Below are 18,564 nucleotides of genomic sequence, written 5' to 3'. Positions count from 1 at the left end.
GGTAGAACTGAGCACTTACCCGCAGAGCCTCAGTCTCCTCACCTGTAAGATGTGGACACGGTGGATGTAAGTGAGGGCAAGTGCAGAGCAGCCAGGACTTGCTGGAAACCCAGGAGTTCTGGGTCCTCCTGGGGGCTCCATCTCTAACTTGGGCACAGCTCCACATGCTTGAAAGCCCCAGGGGTCCTTCTCACCTGAGTACTGAGCAGTCTGTATATGAGAGCGCTCCTGAGAATGGAAGAGGCCCCTACCAATGGGAGGAATGATTCACATATGCCAGGAGTAGGCATGTGAAAGGAGGAGGGAGAGAGCCTCCCTCCGCTTCTTGGCAGCTTTTCCCCCCATTCAGCATTTTTGTTTGTGGCTGATGCGTCCTCTGGCCCTTCCAGTTGCAATTGTCATCATCAGTGTCTTTCAGGGGCTGCGTCGTTGTTTCAGTCCCAAAGACAGCGGCCCTGCAGCTGTCCCATCCTCTGCACGCAGCCCCGTCTGCGTGGCCCTGCCCCTGGTCGGGTGAGTTAGGAGCTGCCTGGGCTTCTCCATCACTGGTCCTTGTTACCACCAAGCAGGCTGGAGCTCAGCGTGGCCGGGTGAGCTCCGCGTCCTGCCCTCCAGCAGGTGAAGTTCAAGAAGCCCGGCTTTCCCTCTCCGGAGACAAAGATAGTTCATTCCAGCCCGCCCGCCTCACCGGTTTCCCGAGGGGATTAACACAGATGAACGGTAGCTGAGCCCTGGTGAGCTATCAAATACCTCAGAACTGCTAAATCACAGCTTTCTTGCCCTAATCTTATCACTTGCCATTAAAGAGCAGCCTATGAAAGGCTCACGTTGGTAAAGCTCAGCCACGGTGCCGCTGCAGAGAAACTCAAAATAGTTCTTCCCAGCAGTTACTATGGCACCACGCATATCAGGATTATTACCCCCAGCCCACCCCCTTGACGTTAACCCTGACGCTGAGTCTTCCCTTTCGCATCCACCCACAGTGAGGTGCGATGGCGATGGCATCCAGTGTTCCCAGGACATCTGTCATCCCCCAGAGTGACACCACTCATGCAGGAAGCCAGCCCAGCATCCTCCCACAGCCTCTCTCCCGACTCCGTGCATGCGACCACCTGCCAGAATGGAAGAGACAGCTGTCCAACCATGACGCCAGGTCCTATCAGAGAAGCAGGCGCTTAGACCCCAGGAGGATGGGAGAATGTCCCTGCTCAGACAGCAGCCAGGCCTGGCAGGAGATGAGCCTCTGTTTAGACAGGAGGGCACCACAGGCTGGTCCTTCTCCCTTGGGTGTTTGTGGATATGCTGCATTTGAACATTGACACTGGCAATTTCATCTGTACGTTTTTTGTGTGTGTGAGTGCATTTCTGCTGTGTAGATCCACGGGGACACCTGCATACTCTTGTGCACAGCACACGCATGGGAGTGTATATATGCTGCACATTTGCATGATATGGTTGTGTGTGTGCACAGGGGAATTATAAACTCGATATTGTGTTCCAACTGCCATCTGTATGACACTGGGGTCGGGGAAGGGTGAAAGGCCCCTAGCTCTGGGCTGGCAGTGCCAAGTCATGCCACCTTTGGTGAAGCAGGCTCAGTAAGGAGGCTTGTAACACTCTTAGTTATCTGTGCAGCTTTGGGGAGCCACAAAGCCCCATGTGCTCAGGCATCACTAACAGGCCAGGGGCGACAAGCAGATGTGCACAACGGGATGGAGCGAGAGGCTGGGAAGAGGGTCCTTGTTTGCCTGGCTGCTCTGTGACTTGCTGGTGATGTTTTGCTTCTCGCTAGCAAATGTGATGCAGCTTCCTGCACTGTGTGTCTGGAATCCCCTCACCCTGCAGAAAAAACAGGCTCAGTAGTCATCTTCTACCTCCAGCCACCCGCAGCTCCCCAAATCCTGCTCCCCTTCTTCCTTTGCCCCCTTTCTCTCTTTCTGAGCACCCACTGAATTAGATCAGTCACATTCTTAATTAACTGTGCTGGTAAGAGCTCTATTAGGTATTAAATGTTTGTCACAATCCAATTAAAAAATCCATCACAGTAGGACAGGTTCTCCAAAGCCCAGCAGACTGATGCCTGGGGTCCTGGTGCTTTCCTCTCTGCTAGAGGATGGGTAAGGGAAGCAGGGCCCAGCAGGCCAGAGGGGTAGGCAACCCCAAAAGGCAGGGACAGCTGGGGGTGGGGCTGCTCAGTGAGGCCACCTGGCCTGGTGCAAGAATATTCCAGTCCTAGCATCCCTAACTACCAGAGGGTGACCAGATGTCCCAGACTGCCCAAGGCTGTCTCAAAGGGGGTGGTTGGTCACCTAGCCTACAGGGTCACCACTTCCCATAGTTCCATAGGGCAGTGGGATAAGGCCAGTGTGTGTGTGTGTGTGTGTGTGTGTGTGTGTGAGTGTGTTTGCATGCATGGCACATGAATGGGGGTCCAGTGTATTGTGATGGAGAGGGGCAAGATCGATGGCTTAAGTCTGAAGAGAAGGTTTTTGGCTCAAGCATAAAGAATGGAATTTGATGGAGCTGGGCTGTGGTTCTCAGGGGATCCAGGTCTAGGCCAGAGCTGCTGTTCAGAACAGTGCTATCAATTCCATTTTAAAGAGACTTGCTCAGAAAGAGAGCTATCTCATGGTAAAAAAAAAAAAAAAAGAAAATGAGCCTTCATCCTGAATCCCCAGCCTTTCTTCCAGTACTGTCTTGGCCCTTTCTCCTTTTCCTTTAACCTTTTTCCAGGTGGGAGCCCTCCCTCTGCACCTCCTCCCTGGCCAGGCTGGACCACACACAGGTCTCCTGGCTCCCTGACAGTTGAATGGATGGCCAATTTTAGCATCCCCCATTCCCTGTACATCACACCAGCTCTCCCACTTCCTCTTGGAGCCAGGATGGAGAAGAGAAGAGGCATAGAGCATTTTGAATCCACAGAGCTGAGCCCCAGGGTGAGATAGTGAAAGGGGGAGTTTGGGCATCAGTGCCAGTCCTGTGTGTGCTCCCAGCACCTCCCAGACTTAATCATTCCACATAGTTTGCCACTTTAAGTCTCCTGATGTATTTTCAGAGTTCCTTATTCTCTGGGTGCATCTTCTTTAGCTCTGTTACCCAGTGATGACTATACAGTTGGTGTTTCTTATTAGGATTGGCATGCCGCCACTCAATTCTTTCTAATTCCACCCCCCTCGGCCATACCACCACATCTTAAAATTCACCCTTCTAAGAAGACTGTCTGGATTTATCTGGTCAAGAGAAAGTGCTTACTCACTCAATTGTGAGGTCCTGTGGGGAAGGAAGTGTGACTCATGCATCTGTGTACCCTTAGGCACGGAACAGAGGTTCGTAGGAGGCACTTAAAAGTGTTAGTTGACTGACTAAAGAAAAGAGCTCACAATTAAAACTCCTTTTTTTCTTTTTATTCTTCTAAGGCCCCCAGTATGCTTGCCCTATGCTCGCTCATAAAGAGAACATTTAAATCATGGTCCAGTACTTGCTCATCCTTCTACCTTCCCTATCAGAATCACCTTGTCTGTCTTGGCTTATAAATCCCGAAAGGGCAGGACCCCTCTGTGCTTCACAGTCTCCCTATAAGACTGGGAGTAATACTAAGCCTCCAGACTAATGAATGCCCTTGGTGCTGACCCTTCATTCTTTCATTTGTCCTCTAACCATCCATCACGAGCTAACATCCCGGGCCAGGCAAGCTGGGGCTTGCGGAGGACAGGAAAGAAATGCCGTGGGTTCCACCTTTCCCTCCAAGAGCTCGCAATCCAGTTGAGGGGACGAGGCGTTCACAGGAAATAGTGAAGCAGCAAATCCAGACAGAGTTTCACTAAAGGTCCCCAGTGAATGATACAGACAAATGTGCTTTAGGGACTCAGAGACAGGTGAGGGCCCTGTAGTTCTGATGCTTCAGAGGCTGCTTCACAGCCTGAGCTGAAACTGGGGAGAGGGGAGGCCCTGGGTCATGCTGTGGCAGGACCTTGTTTCCAGGCTAAGGTGGGGGGAGCAGGAGAAATGCAGACTTAGAATCAGAAGTGAGTGTGTTGATTGCGGGAAAGAGTGGAGACTGGCCTGGTGGGAAGCAGCCTTTCAGAATCGAAAGAGAATATGAATGAGAGCTGATGACATGTGAAAATCAGACCCACACTCTGCAGGATGCACCCGCTTCCTCCTCCATTGCAAACCTGAACTAGCTGGGAGCCCAGGGCCACTTGGCATGGGGAGATGATTGGAAGGCCTTAGGGGCTGCCAGCAAAAGGGGTTGTGGGGTGTCTCACGACCTTCTTAGAATCTCTGAATTCACAGGGTTTTGACCTGGACACAGATTGGCCCCACTGAGAGAACAAACAGAAACTTCCTTTGGTTGGGAAGTGATGAGCTCTCAACCAATGGATATTAAATGACAAAGAAAGCTTCTCCTCCCTTGAGAGAAGACTGACATTTAGGACTGTCCAAGCTTTGACTCATTGCCCTAAAAAATAAAATCAGTGATTGAAGTCAGCACATCTCTTTTGCTACTGCAGTACCAGTGCTTGGATTGTCCTGACTGGAAGGCCAGAGTCAGGGTGGCTGCTGAATAAGCCTGCCAGACCGAAGGAGTCTCCTCCCAGTCCATGTTGGCCCCAGGTAGATAAGGCCAGGGCTGTATGGGCACTGACAGACCTGGCAGGTAGGGGTGGGCAAGGAGCATTTGTTGAGTGCCTGCACTTGAGGCTGATTTATTTCATTGGGTCTTCACAGCAGCTCTTCAAGGTTTTATTATCTCCATTTTCCTAGTGAGAAACTTGAAGCTGGTGAGATAAGTAACTTGCCCAAGGTCACTCTATGTGTGGAGCAAGAGCCTGACTCTTTCCATCCATCTCTTTATTCAAAGGTATACGGAGAGTCTACTAGGAGCCATTCACTGTGCTTGGCCACTATGCTGAGGCCCTTTAGTGCAAGATCAATACCTCCCATTTCACTCACAAAGGTACAGCTGGCAGGCTTCTCTGGATTAAGAAAGCATGTGACAGGGCAGCAGGTCTGGCCAGGGTTGCCCCAAGTACTAATGTTGCTCCTAGGACAAGTCTAAGTGTCTGAGCCTGGTAGGATCAGGACCTGGAGGTGAATCCTGCTTCATCCCTTTGCAGAATTACCAGGTTTAGCAAATAAAAATTCAGGACATCAAGTTAAAGTTGAAGTTTAGATAAACAGTGAATACATTTGTAGTATAAGTATATCCCATGCAATCTTTGGGGCATACTTATACTTAAAAATTGTTGTTGTTGGAGTTCCCGTCGTGGTGCAGTGGTTAACGAATCCAACTAGGAACCATGAGGTTGCGGGTTCGGTCCCTGCCCTTGCTCAGTGGGTTAACGATCCGGCGTTGCCATGAGCTGTGGTGTAGGTAGCAGACGCGGCTTGGATCCTGCGTTGCTGTGGCTCTGGCATAGGCTGGCGGCTACAGGTCCGATTCGACCCCTAGCCTGGGAACCTCCATATGCCGCAGGAGCGGCCCAAGAAATAGCAAGAAGACAAAAAAAAAAAAATTGTTGTTGTTTATCTGAGATTCAAATGTAACTGGGTGTTCTTTTATCTGGCCACCTTACCTCCTTGTCACCTATCACTGCTCAGTGAAGGACTGCATCCTCATCCATCCAGGAGTCCTGGACGGCAAATATGCCTGGCACTGCCGTGTCAGCTCCTGGATGGGCTTCTCTTCCTGCCTCTCAAGCCTCCTGAGAACTGGGCGGTGGCAGGGCTCAGTGGATGCTTGCACCTGGATGGACAGATTCCTAAATTGCAAAACAGTTTGTCCAAAACTGACCTGTCATGTTTTCCTCAAACCCACAGCTCTCACCTTATTTCTTACAGTTGTGAATGGACTCACCCACACTAGAAACTTCAGCCTTTCTCTCCTTCTAGAAGTACCCCAGCCATTCAGTAGCCATGAGCTGCTTCCATCTTTAAATCTCTCCATCCTGTCTTCCGCTCCTCATCTCCAGGCCATAGCCTGAGTTCTAGCCCTCTTCATCCCTCACCTGAGTTGTCTGAATAACTTTTAAGCCATTCTCCTTTTAATCCAGCTCCCATAGCACATGCACAGGGTGATTTTTCCAAGATATAAACCTGATTACACACTTGCCTACATTCAGAATGTCACTGGCTCCCCCTTAAAATAGCATTAAGAACCTCGGCTTAGTATACAAGCCTTTGATGATTTGCTCCTATGTCTTTAGACCCGTCCCACCCTTCTCCCAATTTCATCCTCCTCTCCATCCAGTTGAAACCATTGCACTTTCCTGCATGCATCACACTCTTTCCTAACTTTGTTTGTCCTTCTTCAAAATTCAGCTCAACTGTTCAGCTCCTCCAGGAAGCCCTCCCTGGCTCAGAGGTTATGTAGATGTTTTTTCTGGGTTCCTCCAATACCATGGCCATGCTCAGCTAATCACTTACCACACTGCTGTATTTGAGCTTTTACTCACGTGGAAAGCACTGTGTCTACACAGAGTAGGTGCTCAATAAACAGTAGCCAAATGAGAAAATGAATACATAATTACAAGATTGAAAACGTATTTACTTACCACCTCTCTGAGGTTACAAAATGCCAACCTAGGCTAAAACCACTTCCATTTCTCTCTGTTCAGGGGCAAGCCCAGCTCTCCCTTCTTCTCTTCCACTCTGTGTGAGCTGACAGTACCAGCCATCCACCAGATTTCTCACGCTGGGCTTCAGGTCCTGGATTTGACACTCTCAGTCCCAGAATGGCTAGATCCTAATATTATTGAAATCCTCCCAGCGAACTGTGACAGCTCTCAGGCAGGGGTTCATGAAGTAACCAGCCTGCCCACCCTGGAGAGAGGACATAGTGCTGGGGCAGAGGTCAAAGTATCAGGAGATGAACTTCGTGACCTCCATCTGGTGACTGTGTAGATTTCCCCATTCTGCAAACACTGCGAGTGCCCTGTGACTGTTACAATATCCTCTCCCAGGAGAGAGGAGCGGAGAAAGGAGGAGGTGGGGCTGTGGTTGGGGCTGGAGGAACCAGGAGGCATGGTGAGGTGAGATGTGGGCTGCTCGACGACTTACAGTGCAGGAGGACGGGGGCCAAATCCAGCCCCAAGATTCTCCCCATACCAAGTGTCGGAAGAAAGCAGAGGCAGGGAGAGTCCCCGCCCCTGAGTTCATGAGATAGAGATGCTCAGAAGCCAGAGAGGTGAAGGCGTCATTCATTTCTGGGGCCAAAAACTGACCTGTTTCTCGAAGGAGTAACCTGTGAGGGTAGAGGAGAAACTGTTTTTTCCCTGAACTGGGGTGCACTGTGTTGTGTGGAAGGGTAGGATGGGGGGACAAAGTGACCCCGTGCCATCAACTGCTGCATAGCTGCCCTATTTTGTGTGAATGACAAGAGTGTGGATTTGGAAGGCAACGAGGATTGGGGATCAGACATGCTTTGGTTTTGTTTTTTGGTTTTTGTGGGGCTTTTTTGGCTTTTTAAGGCTCACCCATGGGGCAAATGGAAGTTCCCAGCCTAGGGGTTGATCAGAACTGTAGCCGCCAAACTACACCACAGTCACAGCAACTTGCCTATAAACACAGCATCCGAGCCGTGTCTGTGACCTACACCACAGCTCATGGCGATGCCGAATCTTTAACCCACTGAACAAGGCCAGGGATCGAACCTGCGTCTTCATGGATACTACTAGTCGGTTTCATTACTGCTGAGCCATAATGGTAACTCCAAGTTTTCACTCACTTGTTCATTCAGCAACCATGCTGACTTCCAGGCACTGTGCTTGCCAATAGACCTTCCCAGAGGATGCTTCCTGCTCTCGGGTACAGGGAAGCAGGGCCCTCTAGCCGAAGCTATAATTACAAGGGTCACTGTGTTTTATCTTTCCAGTGTTCTACTGTCATTGTCTCTTTAGCACGCACAGCCTCGAGTGAGATAATTAATTATTGTGCACTGCTGCCTGCTGGGGGGATGCAGGGAAACTGAGGTAGAAGCTGCCACATTGGCTTCTGACTGAGGCGGTGGCTGTGGGCACTGATGGGCAGGTGCCTGGGAGCTGCTCCCGGTGCAGTTCTCGCTCTGACCTGGGGGCCACCTCCCCTGTAGAGGCCCAACACCCTGGGACCAAGCAGAAGTTTCTGCCCTGGCAGGAAGGCCATGCGCACTGGGCCAAGGAGCTTGGGGCAGTGGAAAGACCGCAGGCTCTGGTGTGAACAGATCTGAGTTCCAATTTCCACCCTATCTCTCACGGTCTGTGTGAGCTCGCCTAAATTCCTCGCCTCTTTCGGCCTGGTGGTTCCATTTTAAAAGGGAGGTCGTGCTGCTTTCTTCTTAGAGCTGTTGAGATCATTAGAGAGAATGTGTGTAATATTAACGCGGTGCCGGTCACGGGAGGTGTTCAATAAATGCAATTATTACGCTTATTACAGCTATGGCCAGTGTCAGTCCCTGACTCTTTTTGAGATGCCAGGTGGCAGCCTCTATGACTGACAGCAAGGTTTGCTTCTCCCCTTGGCCCTGTTCCCTGGCAGTCGAGTCACTCTTCCGGGGTGGACTGCATCAGAACCCAGCAGGTGAGTCTCAGCACCGTAAGAACGTTCCCTGCTGGTGGGGAGGCCACACTGCAGGTAAGGGTGACTCACTCAACGATCAGCATGAGCAGACATGGAGGTTGACAGTGACAGGGAGGGCCTCCTCAGCGACTAACCTGATATTCACCAGATCACTCAAAGAGAGGTCCAGCAAAGGGTGCCCGCTCCCCTGCCCCGCAGTGTGCCCCTCTTCTCATTGCTTTGCTCTGGTGGAATGGTTGTATGTAATTTCACTTGTACAAACTTCTTTAAGAGACAGTAGAGGCCCCCAGCCCCCGTTCCTATGGAGAAGGACCCTGAATCTGCTCCAGAGAAGGCTGGTCTAGAGGTATGGCTTAGACCAGTGTCTTTCAGGTGTCAATAAGAGTATGAAGCACCTGGGGCTCTTGCTAAAAAGGCAGCTTTGGATTCAGGAGGTCCAGGGCAAGGCCTGAGACTCTGCATTTCTAACAGTCTCCCTGGAGATGCTGCCACATAGCCACACTTTGAGCAGCCAAGGATGGCTGGATTGGGTCTCCTTGGCTGACCTGCTGGTGGTTGCTCTCTGTTAAGTTCCTCTAATTTGTCCTTCCATTTCCAGCAGCAAAGAGTGGCCAGATTATTTTTGCAATATCCAAGAAAGATCTTGGGAGTTCCCTGGTGGTGTAGTAGTTAGGATTTGGCACTTTCACTGCAGTGGCCAGGGTTCAATCACTGGTCTGGGAACTGAGACCCCATATCAAGCTGCTGCACACCATGGCCAAAAAAAAATTCTGACTAAGAGTGTGTGGGCAGACAGGAGAGGCAAGTGAGCTGCAGGGACAATCAGGCAGGGGTGACCGGGAGGGAAGCAGGATCTGGGACTCTCTCTGTTGGTGCATCTCACACAGCATCTTCTCGGAGCAGTTTCTTTGACAATACTCTCTTCTCCCTCTGCCTCATCTCCCAGTTTGAGTTAAGTTTGCCTCCTCAGTGCTTCTCTACTGGAATTACCTATTTACTTGTATGTCTCACCAACTAGACTAAAACCTCTCAAAGAAGGACTTTAGTCAGCTTTGCATTCTCAGCTCATCACGTGATGCTTTGCACAGAGTAGGTGCTTAAGAAATGCCTGTGAATGAAGAAGATATGATTTATCTACCCACACTCTGGGTGCATTTCACTTTCTGGCTCTCTATTCACTTGTATTCTATAACCTTTTACAAAGCATTAGTTGTGGGCTGGGGTGTAAACTGAAGGCTAAAACATGGTCATTGCTGTCACGGCCTTTCCAGGCTCTCCATAATGAAGTGTCACACAGAGCAGACTATGCTAAGTGTTGTTTTGTGGGGCTCTTGATTTGGGAGAGGGCAGAGGATGGAGAGACAAGACTTGGCTTGGGAAGTGGGAGAAGATGTTGTGGAGAAGGTGGTGTACAGTCCAGGCCTTGAAGGATGGGCAGGTTTCCAAATGGTGAAGCAGCGTTCAGGGAGCAGGAACAATGTGGTAAAAAGCACGGAGCTGGGAGAGTTTTGATGCAAAACCAGGGCGCTGAAGCATCTAGAGCAGGCTTGCCAAGGTGTGAGAACTGAATATTCTGTTAAGGGCATGCTCAGGCCCAGCCAGCCAGAGGAAGCAGGATTTACTGATGACTTACTTGACAGCTCGCACCTGAGTGTCTCGATTGCCCAGCTACATTAGCCAAGAATGCCAGGCAGCTATGAGGCGCTCCCTGGAGTTATCAGGACCCGGGAGGAGGATGGAGGGGCCATCATGACTGGCCTGGAGCCATCTTTGGGGACCCAAGGTTGGCCCAGAGCACCGGGTTTAGAAGCTGGAGTTCTAAGAGGACTCAAGGGGAGGCAGAGGGACATAGTTCCATGGCAACACATCTTGAAAGCTGCTACCTACACCTGAGCAGGACAAGCTGCCCTCAGCATCCATTTCTGGCCACTTCTGGCATGTCCTGAGGCAAGCAGAAGCAGGAAGGCAAAGAACCAACTTCTTTGGACTATTGGTCAGAAAGAGAGGTGGAACTGTTCACTGCCCTATCTTACAAGCAGCACTGCCTGTGAGAATTGCCCCAGTCCGTTTTGGGCAGGTCACACAGTCTCTCTGAGTCTTTGTGTCCTTATCTGTCAATGGGGGTAACAAACACTACTTACCTCTCAGGAGTGTATGATGATGCTCAAGCTCAATTACATGTGGAAAGCCTTAAGATAGGAGATACGCAGGAGAAATTGAATATTTGATCCTTTTAATCATTTGTATTTACTTGTGGTAAACTAGGAGGGTTTCCCAAAAGGCTGGTCCCCTCTAAGAGGGAGAGATGATCTTTGTCATGAGTGGGGTTCTTGGGGTTCTTGCTCGTGGTAGATACCCAGGCAACAGGCGTTTCTGAGGTGGGCCGTCCTGGGCTCTCTTGAGCAGGCTTCGGCACCTCCATCTCCAGGTCCTGTTGCACCATTAGAGTAATGATGATGGGGAACTTCCCATTTACAACTTGGCTTTCTCGCTGGACTATAAAATACTCGGGACAGAAAGAGGTGAAGGGAGTTCTTTACCGGTTATCCCCTCCATAAATGCCGATGAAGAAATGAGCAAGTGAGGAAAAGATTAAATGAGAGATATGCATTTCGTTTTCATCCACAGAATCATTTTCGTTGCTTCCCAGAACAAATGTGCTGTGCTATGAGGTGATGCCAAAACTCTGTGCTCCTGTTCTCCTTACCACCTGGGGCTCTTGTTAAAAATGCAGCTTCTGGAATTCTCGTTGTGGCTCAGTGGGTTGAGAATTTGACTGGTATCCGTGAAGATACAGGTTCAATCCCTGGCCTCGCTCAGTGGGTTGAGGATCTGGCACTGCAGCTGCCGTGTCGATCACAGATGCAGCTCTGATCTGGTGTGACTGTGGCTGCGTTGTAGGCCGGCAGCTGCAGCTCTGATTTGGCCCCTAGCCTGCGAACTTCTATATGCTGTGGGTGCAGCCCTAGGGGGAAAAAAAAAAAGCAGCTTCTGGATTCAGTAGATCCAGGCAGTGCCTGAGACTCTGCATTTCTAACAGTCTCCCTGGTGATGCTAATGATGCTGATGCCACACTTTGAGTAGCCGGGGATGGCTGGATTGGGTCTCCTTGGCTGACCTTGCTGACGGGTACTCTCTTTCAAGTTCCTCCAATGTGTCCTTGAGAAGGACGCTCCTCTGGGTCCCTTGCTCTCCCATTGCTATCCTCTGAAGGCCCATACTGGACGTAAGTAGACAAGAAGAGAAAAGTACTGGCTTTCTCCTACAACCTCCTCACACACTCTGTCTGCCCTCCGGATACCAAGGACCCCAAAGCAGTGCCGGGGTCCCCCCTCCAAAGGCAGCGGTGTCTTATACCAGAGGGAAGCCAGCTCATAGTCAGCTCAGGTTTGGGCCATACAGTTAGAACATCAGGACTCAAAGAAACCATAGCAGTCAAGTAGCTTCATGCAGCACCCTAATGTTAAAGAGAAGCCCCAAAGGCTAATGACAGCATATTAAGGTCCTTACCCAGGGTTGGAAGAAAGAAGAACAGTGCCACTACCGTTTCTTCATTTTGAAGCCATGTGCAGCATCTAGAGGACCAAACCCTCTGATGTCAAACGCAAGCAGCTAATGTTTCTGCTACTGTGAGTTATGCACTCTCTCAGGTGCATGGAAAGTTCTATCCACCCTCTTCAAATTCTATCCTTTGGACAGTTTTATATTTCTGTTGGGGAGCTTTGTTTACCTTCACCAAGCAACTCATTCTGGAATGTTATCTTTGGGCCATCGCTGGAAGTGTCCTCCTTCCCGTTACATTTTTTTAGTTTTGATATTTCAGGGCTTGCTGCCTGTCAACCTCACACCCCAGCTTCTTCCCTTTTGCCTTTGCTTTTCAGCGTCTGTGCCAAGAACATTTACAAAATTATATTCTGGATGCAGTAAACAGAGGACATAGGCTTAGTCTAGTCTGAATATTTTCCTCAGTTGTTCACCAAAATGTTGATACCCTTTTTCCTGTGCTCATTGGAGTAGACAGTTTGTTTGGGGAAGGTTCACACAATTGCAGAAAGCCTTGGTAATTGCAGAAAATAGATAAAAGCCTTGGTCATCGAGAAGACGCACAAAGACTCTGGATGGTCTAATACATTCTGAATCTAATACATTCTGAATAGCATTCTCCTGGTCAAAGAAGTCCTCCCCTTGTCTTTTTCCCATTTCCCCGACTCAGAAATGCTCACGGCAGCTGTTAAACCAGTCGACTTCCACCGCTCCATCCTTCTTTCCTTCCATCTCTCCCTTTGCCAACCCATGATGTCATACTTAGTCCAGTGGGTGTTTGGCAGAGAGGCCCCTCCAGCCTCCTCCTGGACACTGCATCTCTCCCTCTTGGCCCCTTAATGATGGGAATCAACCATAGCCCAGGGGGCAAATAACCAAGCTGGCCTCTTCCCCTGGCTACCCCACACCTGAAGGAAGTCTAGGTCCAAGTTTCCGCCCAAAGGCAGGCTGGCTGTGATTGGTCAGGGAGAACAGAAAGAGTGAACTCTTCCCCTAAAAGCTACTGAGGGTTAGGAGGGACCTCTCAGCCCTCATCGTCAAACCTCCCTCCAAACACAGGAGTGGCCTCATTTCCATCCTCACCCTGGTGAGGTCCGGTGTCCACTCACAAACCACCCACATGAGCCTGCTCCCTCCCTCAGAGGCCCATCCTTGGACAGTTCTAAATACTGGCGAGCTCCCCTTTATTTTGGAAGGAGTCCATCTCCACGTAGACACACCTCTCCAAATCCATGTGTCGTCTGGGATCCTAGAGAAGAACAAAAATCTTCTCTCAAGTCATCCCCTTAATTATTTAACATGGGTAACCTTGGACACCGAGTCTTGAGTTCCTTAGACTGAGAGCGTTGTGTTCTTTCAGCTGGTCCCTGTAAGTCACAGTTTCCAATTCTTTGTCATCCTGGGCATTCCCTCCTGAACACACCTTGTGTCTCCTGTGCCATTTAAAGGGGATCCAGGCTTGAAAACCACAATCCAACACATAGTAGTGTAGAGGTGCCAGCTCCTGCCTTCTAATCACTGTATAATATCCAGCCTAGAAAGCTTTCAAGCTTTTCCTTGTACATATAATATGTGTGTGTGTGTGTGTGTGTGTGTGTGTGTGTTTGACACCATGCCGCAGCCTTGGTTTATAGTGAACTTACAGTCAGTGAAAACCTTTATGTCTTTTCTTCATGTGCTGCTGACAAGCCATTCCTCCCTCATCTTTTACTTGAACAGTTTGCTTCACCTTTCTTGTATTACGAGTAAATTAGCAGTTCAGGGCAGCCTGTACATGCACTACAAGAGGCTTCATTAGTAGATTCCCCCCCGCCCCTGCTTCTAGAGTCTTCTCTTCTTTATACACCTTTTAGAACAAGCCTTAGCCACGAACTGGCCTCTTTGGTACTGTAGACTCACCTGTGATTATCTGAGGGGGAAGGAAGAGGGCAATGAGTGAGGGGGGCCAGAGCCCAGATGGGGCAGATCGCCTGTCATCGGGGCTGCTTGGGGAGCCAACAGAGGCCTCTCTGGCTCCTGGATTCTAATATTCCCATTGACAATACACACCAGGCAACATGGAGCCTAGTAACATCACAGAATAATAGTAGCTGTCATTTTTGAGCAGTTACCAATGGCTGGTTTTACATCAACTAAGGCATTTAATCCTGCTGGTAAGTCAGGTAAAAATTCAACCCACTTCACAGATGAGAAAAGTGAGGTTTGAAGACATTGCTAGTCCAACTGGGATTTGTACAGAGTTCTGTCCGAATCAAACCTCAAATCTCAGCCATTCTACTTGGAACACTGTAAGTGTTCATTCTGTAGATGTGACCTCTATTCCAGGTAGCTAAGCAGCAGAGTGAGACCCTGAGAGACGCAAGCATGCTGGAGGAACCACATCATAGACCCTCTTGGCTTCCCCTTCCCTGCCCCCCCACATCCAGACTGTGGCAGGTCATAAAATCTTTCCTTGGGTCCAGAGGACAGGTAGCAGATACCCTCCAAGCACATTCTGTTAGACATCATAGAGAAAGAAGAATGTCCATCCCTGGCTGCCTCACAGGTTCCAATGGGACATGATCAACAGATCAATCACGTGCTATCGACCCCCTACCAGATAGTCAGCACCAAGCCAGGCCCTGACCCACAGAGATGTATTAGCCTGTCTGGTCCCTGTAGAGCTGTGCTTGGTGGACAAGACTTCCACACCAGGAGTTCCCATACTGGCTCAGCAGAAACAAATCTGACTAGTATCCATGATGATGCAGGTCCAATCCCTGGCCTCACTCAGTGGGTTAAGGATCTAGGGTTGCCATGAGCTGGGGTGTAATTCGGCAGCTGCAGCTCCCATTCGACACCTGGTCTGGGACCCTCCATATGCTGTGGGTGCAGCCATAAAAAGACAAAAAAAAAAAAAAAGACTTGCGCACCAGACACAGCAAGAGAGAACTAGGACAGTAAACTGTCATGAGCCAGTTTCTGTGAAGCGGGTACTCAGTGCTATAGGAGTTAGTTCCCCAGGTTTGGGGGAATATGGTGTACCTACAGTAGGTCCTGATGGGTAGGTGGGTTATGATATGAGAGCTGGAGAAATTAGAGGGAGATCCTACAGGAAGAGGGAAATGAAACATACGTAAGAATCCTTTGGAATCCAAAAGAGCCATGCAGTAAGTGCCAGGTGGCACTAAATGTCATGTGCAACCATGGATATTCTTGCCCCAGTCTGGATCACTGACAACTCCCCTATTATACGTCAACCTGAATCCATCCCTCCTCGCTCCCCTGTGGTTTCTGGTTCTAACCCCTCTGCTTCGATCCACTTTGTTCCTAACACATGGAGAGGGCAGGTCTCAGAACACCAAGATCTTCAGGACTTTACCTCTAGAGTTGGGTGGTACCAGCGCTGGGAATGGAACAGAGCACATCTCCCTCTGGGCCTGTCAAAAGAGTAGTTTTGTCTGGTCCTAAACATATAAACAGTGAAAGCATCCCCTCAAAACCAGAGAGCTGCTGTCAAGAAAAAAAGCCTCAGCAGCAGGTGGAATGTGGGGTGGGAAATGGTCTGGCAGGGAAGACGTGGGAGGCGGGGGGAGAAAAAGAGAGGGTGGCAAAGAGGCACAGAAAATAGGGGGGCCTGGAGGAAAGAGGGGAAGGATGGGGTGGGGGGAGAAAGAATGGGCGGGGTGGAGGGGGAGGAAATAGGGAGAAAGATAAGTCAGAGGAAACCAAGGTCCAGTGGGGGGAAGGGTGGGGAGCCATGTGCAGAGTGGCAGCTGCCTTAATCTCTTTAAATTTTTCCTCATTGATTAGGGATTTGCAGCCAAATCCCTTGCTCTGGGAAGACATTTGCTTTGCTCCTTCTCTGCTGTCAAAGTGAGGGAGGCCTCTCCCCGGGTGGGGCTGGCCGTGCAGTGCAGTGTGAAGCCCGACAGAGAGAGAGAAGGTCTAGGAATCCTCTCCTTGCTCCACGCCCCATCCAAATCCACCTCCTCGGGGCAGCCTTCCTTGATGTCCTTGAAAAAAAGGGCTCCTCCAGGGCCCCTCCAGCGCCTGCTCTGAGTTCCTGTTTCATTATATTATTACCTCTATAGCTTCCAGAATGTAGTAGCTTGAAACAGTGACTATTTCACCCATCGTCACAATTCCTAGGGTCAGGAATTCAGACAGGGACAGTGGGAATGGCTCATCTCTGCCTCACATAATGTCAGCTGGGCTGGAATGCCTGTGGAGCTTCTTCATCCGTGTGCTTGGCAACCCCGCGAGGATGGTTCCACTGGGTCATTTGCTGGAACTTCATTCTCACTGTTGACTGCTTCCTAGTTCTCCTCCATGAAGTCAGGTGGAAATGCATGTTGGAGGGATGACCATGTGACTAAAAAATGGACAGAAAGAACACTGATGATTTGAGGTGCCACTCAAGTCCAAGGACTCTGAGTGGTGTGACAAGGCCCACACATCTTGGCTCAGGCTCTCCCAGCTGGCCTCTAACTGGGCATGAGGAGAAGTGGCTCAGTGTCTTTGGGGTGAGCAGGGGCGTGGCCCACATCAAGGCCATTCCCAGGAGGGTGCCTCTCACACCCAGGATCCTACCTCATCTGGAGTCTCCTCCCCTGTCCCTGCGACCCTGCCTCTGGTTCTGCTGCTTCTCAAAACCTCTGTTGAGTCAGCAGAGGGAGGAATGAACTTTGCTCCATTTCCAGGAACTCATTATTAGCTTAGTTCTCTGCTGTTTGTCTATTTGCTTTCTTACCTTGCCAGAAGCTCCGTGAACCCAAGGAGTTATCTTCTTTAGATTCTTTCTCACCTATTTCTAACTGTCTCCTGGATGTCTATGATAATACTGGGATTTTTTTTTTTTTGAGATTCCCATAAATATTGAACGACCAGAAACTTGGCATTTGTGGATGGTCTATGCCTTTTTTACAGGGTTTTTATAGCCATCTTCAAGTCATCCTCCTTTTAAGTCTGGGGAAGGATACAGGGCATTTGACTTACTGAAAGAGAGACTGAGGATTTGCTCAAGGTCACACCACCTCAAGGTCAATGACAGTAAGGAAATCAATCCCTGGTGAGATTCTGTTTAGGCTGGCTGAGTGGGTGACCTTCCCACAGAGCCCAGGGCTGTCTTGGGTGCAGTTCCCCATTCATGGTGCTGGCTGGGGCGCTGTAGGGGCTGATTAAACAGCTCGTGACCAAAAGGCAGTTATTGATTTGTTTCACTGGGTCCCAGTCTCCCAGTCGTGCCTCACTCCCCTAGCTGTTCAGGAAGTCTGATTCACCTCTCATGTGGCCCTTCAGCAGAGCCTCCTGCTAGTTTATGCTCCTCATTTCAAAGTTGTGGGAACTGAGTCCAGGGAGGGGAAAAGACCGAGTCAGAGCCACTTGGGTGGTTAGCATCAAGATCATGAGAAGAAACCAGGTCTCCCACACACACTACTCATCAGGGTCAGGAGTCATAGTTTTCCAGCATTCTCTCTTAGTAATGGGACTCCAGAGCCTCCTTCCAAATTTGTACTCAGAAAAAAAAAAAAAAAAATGGTGGAAGAAAAATTAAGAGCAGTGATGAAAGAAAAAAAAAAAAAAAAGCTACCAAAAAACCCCTATATATGAGTCTAGGGTTTTGTTGTTGTTGTTGTTGTTTTCTAGCAACCCCCCTCCCTTCCCCCCACCACCTGCTGCCTTCTGGAGTTATTACCCAGCTGGCTGAACCTGCAGGAGTGTAGCTTTTGCAGCAGTGGTCTGTGTGTAGTGTCTGGGTCTCTATAATAAAAAGAATCCCTTCCCTGTGAGCAATCCTTTAGACTTTATAGACATCAGCCCCTTTGGCCCTCAACCTGACTATCATGAGAGCGGCAGGACATGGACCATTGTTTCGCTTGATGGATGGGAAGACTGAGGAGGGCCTGACAGATTCAGAGGCCTCCTGATTCTTAGCTGGCCCTTCTGGTCTCTTATAAAGGGACCATTCAGGGGTGAAGAGGGGAGGTGTTAAGCGAGCCCACACGAATGAGCAAGAATGCAATGGGACCTGAGGGGCAGCCTACCCGGGCACCTGAATGCCTCACCCAGAAAAGGGTCCCTTCCTGATTCTCCCCATTGGCATGCAGGGCCTCTAAAGCAATTTGCCCGTGGCCGATATACTTATCCTTGTCAAAGATCTTGGCCTTGCCAATCATCCACAGTGAGGTGGGGAGAGTCTGTTGCAGCAGTGTTCTGTTGCATTGTTCTGCCCCTGCTCCCAGCCCCTTCCAGTCATCAGGATGAGCACAGTCCTAGGCTTTGAGAGGAAGCCGCATTGTTTTGCCAGCCTTGCTCACCCAATATGGCAGGTTGACCTCAGACTAACTAGCTCTGCCCAACTGAGGCCCAAGCCACCCATTGGGTGGGGCTTCCGATGGACTGGAACTTCTGGGAAATGCTTGGCATCTCTGAAAGTGGAGTGGAGGGAGGGTGGAGACAGAAGTCACTTCCATCCTACCC

The 18,564-nt window shown here is 49.9% G+C and overlaps 1 protein-coding gene and 1 long non-coding RNA gene across 11 annotated transcripts in view; one reads left to right on the top strand and one right to left on the bottom strand.

The window, feature by feature from the left end:
* Window positions 1–18,564, top strand: part of TNR (tenascin R) — a 416,877-nt gene that overhangs the window by 68,483 nt on the left and 329,830 nt on the right. The window lies entirely within an intron of this gene.
* Window positions 10,780–18,564, bottom strand: part of LOC102162878 (uncharacterized) — a 462,928-nt gene continuing 455,143 nt past the window's right edge. The window contains exon 8 of the long non-coding RNA XR_014816285.1: window positions 10,780–16,456. This is a non-coding gene — a long non-coding RNA (uncharacterized LOC102162878). The remainder of the gene's footprint in view (window positions 16,457–18,564) is intronic.

This window comes from Sus scrofa, chromosome 9, assembly GCF_054392235.1.
Source record: "Sus scrofa isolate SSC_HxYL_T2T_F1_AM1 chromosome 9, Sscrofa_HxYL_maternal_Yorkshire_Landrace_v2.0, whole genome shotgun sequence".
Classification (NCBI taxonomy): Eukaryota; Metazoa; Chordata; class Mammalia; order Artiodactyla; family Suidae; genus Sus; species Sus scrofa.
Note: the sequence above shows the minus strand (reverse complement) of the source record. Positions and strands in the feature narration are given on the sequence as shown.